Below are 7,159 nucleotides of genomic sequence, written 5' to 3' on the forward strand. Positions count from 1 at the left end.
CAAAACCTCGCTCCGTGGTTGTCGTCTTTCTCAAAATGCAATGATGTCCATGCTTCTTTAATAGAAAAAACGCTCGCCGAAGTATATCCGGAGAGGCTGCCGATCACGCTTCCACCAGCCGGGCTCAAGGGCCAGACACAGAGGCGGAGGCCAACATGGGGCGGACGATGGATGCTCCTCCTACAGAGGATGCTGATAGACTATCCGCTACAAATTCAGAAGTGGAGAGCGCCATGAATCATAGGCGTCACCGGGCCGTACTCCGTGACGCTTGCTTCTCACCGGAGGCATTTGATGCCTTCAATTCTGGAGACGCGTACCTCCGTGCTGCTCAAAATGGTCTAGCCAGAGCCACGGATCAGTATGTAAGGGATATACGGGTAAGCAAATCTGACGATTATATGTATCAGTAGCCCCTGAGACTTGAAACAGTTGACGCAACTGATTTAAGGATCATTATTTGTGCAGGTTCTTACGGAGAAGAATTCCCAACTGTCTCAAGAGCTGGACGAATGCAAGTCCCAGCTGGAAGCCGCTGTTGCCGCATTGAAGGAGTCCAAAAAGGGCCCCCTGGTAACTTTTTTGTCTATTGCAAAGAATATCGGTACCAAGTAGTATGCGGCATGTATGCACACCTAACAATAGATGTTGCAGGTGGCCCCAGAGTGAATCCGGAGGTCGTGGAGGTGGATACGACACGTGATGATTGACAACGAAATGCTGGTGAGCGCGTGCTGACGTGAGTCAGGCAGGAGAAAAATGATCTCCAAGATACCAATATCTGGCTGGGCGTGGAACTGAAGGATGTCCGAGCCCAGCTTGCAGACTCTGTGAAGGAGAATAAACGGCTTCAGCGCGACATTTTTAGTAAGTGCTTGAACAAACTTTTTAAAGGAGTTCGGCGGAGAAGCCTGCAAACAGTGTTATGTCTGCAGGTATGCTGACGGGTCGTCCCGCAGAGGAGATGCCCGGGTCTTTGGGTGATCTTCTACCAGAGCTCTCACAACTGCACAAACAAGTTCGGCAGGTGCTGCAGAGTATTGCGCAAGCCTTGTGGCCATCCGCGTCCCCGTTAGGAGGCATGGGGAGCTTATAGAAAAGCTCAAGGGAGTGCGGCGGCGCTTCCGATTATGGAAAATATCAGCCTGCCAACAAGGTGCGAGGGAAGCCTGGGCTATGGTGAAGACACGATATACCAAGGCTGACCCAAACCACATGGCCGAGGTCGGACCTGTGGGGCCCGATGGGAAAGAGATCCCCGTTAGTTTAGTGTATGATAAAGTAGAATTAGCCGCAAAGTATTCCCAACAGGATTGTAGGCTAGATAGCCCATTGGAGGGTATAGAAGAAGAATTTAATCAGTCTTAGTGACTGTGTACTTCAAGTGACATATGTAATGTCCCTAGCCGGATTGTAAATCATTTGTCATGGCGGACCTTTTCGCTTCATCCTCTGGACCCGATAGTCCGGAGTGTATCCGAATGCCCACTCGGTTATATAAAAACCGGGGTATGCATGGAAACCAGGCGTAGGGGTCATAAGTGCTTAAACAGACAAGTACCCAACTAGCTATGTTATATTACATGGATAGTAAGAAACATCTTCCAGGGAGAATAGTTCTGTTAAGGGTTCCTTCCCTGGGTACGCATGCCCTAATGTGCATGTCTCAACTACGAGACGCGGGTTAAAAACATCTGGGGGCGTGTAGTAATTTAAATGAAAGTCATCTTTTATTCACCGACCGAATATTCCCTTAAGAACGCTAGCTTTCGGCTTCACCCAGTCTGAGGTACACATCCGGCTGACCCAGCAGTAACAATCGCAGAGGTGCTCCCCTTATGCCGTAGCCGAATTAACGGGAACATAGGGCATAAATACAAGAGCCAGGCAACCCAGCTTGGCCAAAAATTAAGTCATATCGATGCATATAATGGCGAAAAAAGGTACATGCGGAAGAATAACACATGTGCGGGGCATAAAGCCCAGAAAGGTAATTAGATTAAGCTTGTGTATAGGAAGCCCCCAGGTATATTGAGCGCAGTTAGTGCGTCAAGATTGTGTAACCAAGACACAAATGTAGCCCCTTAGGGCCTTGAAGAGAAAAGAGGGAAAGAAAGAGAGAAAAACAAGTGTGCAAAAAAAAATTCATGGAGGTAAGGAGACGAACATAGAGTCCGGCGCTAGGCGTAGAATCTTCGGAGTCTGGCTGCGTTCCATGGGTTTGGCTCGAGTCGATTATTCGATGCATCCCGCAGACTGTACGCTCCACCGGTCAGAACCTGGTCGATAATGAAGGGACCTTCCCATTTTGGCTTGAGCTTGTTCTTTTCCTTCTCCGGCAGGCGTAGAACTAGTACACCAACGTTATAGGTTTTGGCCCGCACTTCTATGCTTTGATACCTTTGAGCCTGTTGCTGATAGAATGCGGAACGAGCTTTTGCTACGTCGCGCTCCTCCTCCAGGGCTTCCAAACTGTCCTGCCGATCGAGCTCGACCTCTCTTTCTTCGTACATGCGCACTCGTGGTGAGTCATGAATTATGTCGGAAGGCAGCAGCGCCTCAGCGCCGTACACCATAAAAACGGTGTGTATCCGATAGTGCGATTCGGCGTGGTCCGCAGCCCCCATAGTACGGAGTCGAGCTCCTCTACCCAATGAGTGTCTTATTCCTTTAAAGACCGGACTAATATGGGTTTAATGCCGCTCATGATGAGACCATTCGCTCGTTCGACTTGACCGTTAGTTTGCGGATGATAGACAGAAGCATAATCAAGCTTGATGCCCATGTTGCTGCACCAAAGTTTCACCTCATCGGCTGTAAAGTTCGTGCCGTTGTCAGTGATGATGCTGTGGGGGATGCCATAACGGTGTACAACCCCGGATATGAAGTCTATCATCGGTCCGGATTCAGCCGTTTTGACAGGTTTGGCCTCTATCCATTTGGTGAATTTATCCACCATGACCAGTAAGTATTTCCTCTTATGGGTTCCCCCTTTGAGGGGTCCGACCATATCGAGCCCCCAGACCGCAAAGGGCCAAGTAATGGGGACTTTTTGGAGGGCGGTAGGTGGCATGTGGTTTTGGTTTGCAAAAAGCTGGCAACCGACACAATGCTGTACCAGATGCTGTGCATCTGCCCGGGCCGTCGGCCAAGAAAAACCTGTACGGAAGGCCTTGCTTACAAGGGCCCGGGCTGCGGCGTGGTGGCCGCCGAGTCCGGCATGAATTCCTGCCAAAAGCTTCCGCTCTTCCTCTTCGTAGATGCACCTTTGAAGGACTCCGGTTGTGCTTTTCTTATAAAGCTCTCCCTCATGGACCTTGTAGGCTTTAGATCGCCACACTATGCAGCGGGCCTCGTTTTGGTCCTCGGGTAATTCCTGTCTGGTTAGGTAGGCCAGGAATGGTTCTGTCCACGGGACGGTGACGACCATTATCACGTGGGATGAAGGTGTTATTTCGGTGGCAGAGCCTCCGATTGTGTCAGGGTGTTCGGCATCTAGGGTTGTGGCCAGGTCAGGGTGTTCGGCATCTAGGGTTATTCCGAAGGCCGTGTAGTAGGGTCTCGTATTCGGCTGCATTGTTGGAGTCTGTATATAGTATTTGGAGCATGCATTGCACCGTATCTCCGGTGGGGGATGTCAGGACGACGCCAGCGCCCAGACCAGCCAGCATTTTAGAGCCGTCGAAGTGCATGATCCAATTGGAGTATGCGCCGTACTCTTTAGGGAGTTCGGCTTCTGTCCATTCGGCTACGTAATTGGCCAGAACTTGCGACTTAATGGCTCGTCGTGGCTTATACGTTATGTCGAATGGGAGGAGCTCGATGGCCCATTTGGCAATCCGGCCCGTGGCATCGCGGTTGTTTATTATGTCATTGAGTGGTACTTCAGAGGCCACCATAATCGAACACTCTTGAAAGTAGTGTCATAATTTCCGGGATGCCATAAATACCGCGTATGCTATCTTTTGGTAATGTGGGTACCATTATTTGCATGGAGTGAGGACGGTGGATTCAAGTCCAGACCTTGACCCAATCTGTGATCCCGGGGCAGGGGAGTTTCCGATCTTGGAAGTTCGGGCTCCGGGATGTTTCCCTGTGGGTTCGGTATGCGGCCTGATTCTGGGTTCAGGGTTAGGGCGATGTCCTCCCGTGAGCGAGTATCCTATTCGGAGGGCTCGGGAATCTGGACATAGTTCGTCCTTAGGATAGAGGGAGAATCGCCGCATTGCTCCTCCACCACCGCTATCTGATGGGTGACCGGCGGAGAGTTAATCTTCCTTTGGTCGGGTTTAAGCCCGATCCGATCATAGTCTGTAGTGACTCCCAGAGCGGCAATGCGATCCAAGAGCTTGTTCAAAGAGGAGAGCTCCATTGGATCCATCTGCTCGGTAAATTTTGAGCCGATGTGGAGGCTATTTTCGATGACCTGAGAGGTCATCCTTGATGCAGCGGCCGAGCGGGCGGTCATGACGAAGTAGCCTAGTCGGAGAGTTTGGCCTACAGCCAGGGCTTCCCCAGAGGTGATGTTGTCCTTGACAACGAGGTGAGCCATCTTCCTTATGATGACAACACAGTGGAACTCTCAATGAAAGCACCAATGTCGGTGTCAAAACCGGCGAATCTCGGGTAGGGGGTCCCGAACTGTGCGTCTAAGGCGGATGGTAACAGGAGGCACGGGACACGATGTTTACCCAGGTTCGGGCCCTCTTGATGGAGGTAATACCCTACGTCCTGCTTGATTGTTCTTGATGATATGAGTGTTACAAGAGTTGATCTACCACGAGATCGAAGAGGCTAAACCCTAGAAGCTAGCCCATGGTATGATTGTATGTTGTCCTACGGACTAAAACCCTCCGGTTTATATAGACACCGGAGGGGGCTAGGGTTACACAAGGTCAGTTACAAAGGTGGAGATATACATATCCGTATTGCCTAGCTTGCCTTCCACGCCAAGTAGAGTCCCATCCGGACACGGGACAAAGTATTCAATCTTGTACCTTCATAGTCCAACAGTCCGGCCAAAGGATATAGTCCGGCTGTCCAGAGACCCCCTAATCCAGGACTCCCTCAGTAGCCCTCGAACCAGGCTTCAATGACGTTGAGTCTGGCGCGCAGTATTGTCTTCGGCATTGCAATGCGGGTTCTTCTTCAAATCTGGAATGTCTATTAAGTAGTGTCCGGCCCCATAAATGTTGGACTTCTTGGCTTCTGTGCTCAATAAGGGCTATCTTCCACGCGTCGAACGAATACGAGGAGCCAGGGCGTTTTTACATTCGACCCCTAGCCAGGTAAATAAATTGTCTATTAAAGGGATGGGGATTCTTAGATCCAATCCATACCATCCTCCCACGGCGAGAATCCATCGGAGCACGCTTCGGAAAAAATCGACTCCAACATGTCCAACCACCGCAGCTCCTCCTCCCGCCCCCGTAGCCCTAAGCCCGGTGATTGGGGGAGGTGTTTAGTCCCACACAGTCGATTAGTAGAGCTGCAGACTCAGGGATTTCTCCCTCCAGCGTATATGGTCCCCGTCCTAGCCGGGCTCGCCACCTATAATGGCGGGGAGCAAGCAGAGAGCTTCCCCAGTTCCTCTAAGGGGGAGCGGGTGTGCCTTGTTCCTTACTTACTAAGGGGAGTCGGATTTCCAATTCATCCGTTCCTCCGCGGGCTCCTGGAGTTTTACGGTCTCCAACTTCATGATTTCACCCCTGCTTCGATATTACACATCGCCGGCTACGTTGCCCTTTGCGAGCTATTTCTGGGCTGCCAGGCTCATTTCGAGCTGTGGAAAAGGTTAGTTTTCCTTGTGCCCCGCACACAGAAGGGGTCACTTTATCAAGTGGGCAGATCCGAAATATGGCGCATCGTCAAAACCGAATACCTGTCCGGTACTCCGAAGAAGACGTCCGAAGATTGACCTTCGGAGTGGTTTTATATGGAGGACGTCCCCCTTCCAGACCCTGTTCGGCGGGGTCTTCCTGAGTTCAACAATGCTCCTCTAAAGAAACGCCGAAGCTGGCACCCACGGAGCCCCCAGGAGGAAGACAACAGAGAAGTCCTTTACCTGATGAACCGGATTAAAGCACCTATGCTTCCGCAGGAGAGAGCCAAGGGCTCGACTCCCTGCTTATGCCTGATGTTCTCCTCCCATGGCGCCGTCGCCCTCGATCCCGACTTCGGCCACCCTCCAGTGCTGATCCGACGCCGGCAACCGAGCCCCCCCCCCACACAGAGTGATAGCACCGATAGAGGCCCTGCCTCGTGCGCCCGCGCAAGGAGACAAGCGCTCTCCTCCCCGAGCTTTCTGCCTCTCGCGCCTGCTCGCCAGAGCCCTGCTCAGGCCGGACTGCAACCTCCCTCGAGCACCACCCTGCTCCAGCCGTTGGCAACCAGGTCGCACAGCCCCTGCCTTTCTCCTCCCCCTGGTTTTCACTCCCTCTCCTCACCTTTCTTTCTCTCCTCTCTCTCCAGGGGCCGCCATGGATGGCCGCCCGAGCTTCGTCGACCTCAAGCCCCTACCGTCGCGGATCCAACGGGTCCCGCCTCAGACACCGCACCCGTGCCCCGGATCAGCCGCGCCGCCAAGGGTCCCCATCGGCGTCGTCCTCTGCTCATTCTGCACTGGACAGAGGAGCTCGACCCCTTTGTCCCACTCGCCTCCCTGCTAAGCCAGACCCAGATCCGCCAGGCCGGCCTGCCTCCTCTACAGACTCTGATCCGGCCCATGAGGCCTGGTGAGCGGGCCCCACCCCTTGTGCATTGTTGGGCCAGCCTCTGATTCGGCCCGTTCATATTTTTTCCAATTATGCGATTTTGCTAAATTATCCAGAGTTTACCAGATTTGCTGAAAACCCCCTAAGCTTCATGCATTTAATAACTCACAAACCATGCATCAGATCAAAATAATTTATATATGTAAAATGCTTAGAATTTGTCTAGTTTCATAATATCCAACTTTCATCCATGTTTAAAATGTTTAAAATGCGGCTTGCATTTAATTTGCTAAATGCCATGTTAAAATGATTTATTTAATAACTAATTAATCATAGCTCCAAATTAAATGTTCTTTATATGTAAATGGGGTAGAAAAATGCCTAGTTTAATATGGTGCACTTTATTTTACTGTTTAACAACATTAAAATATGTTTTAGGGCAGAAC

Source organism: Triticum urartu, chromosome 5A (genome assembly GCF_056163025.1).
Source record: "Triticum urartu cultivar PI428250 chromosome 5A, HENAU_Tu73, whole genome shotgun sequence".
NCBI lineage: Eukaryota > Viridiplantae > Streptophyta > Magnoliopsida > Poales > Poaceae > Triticum > Triticum urartu.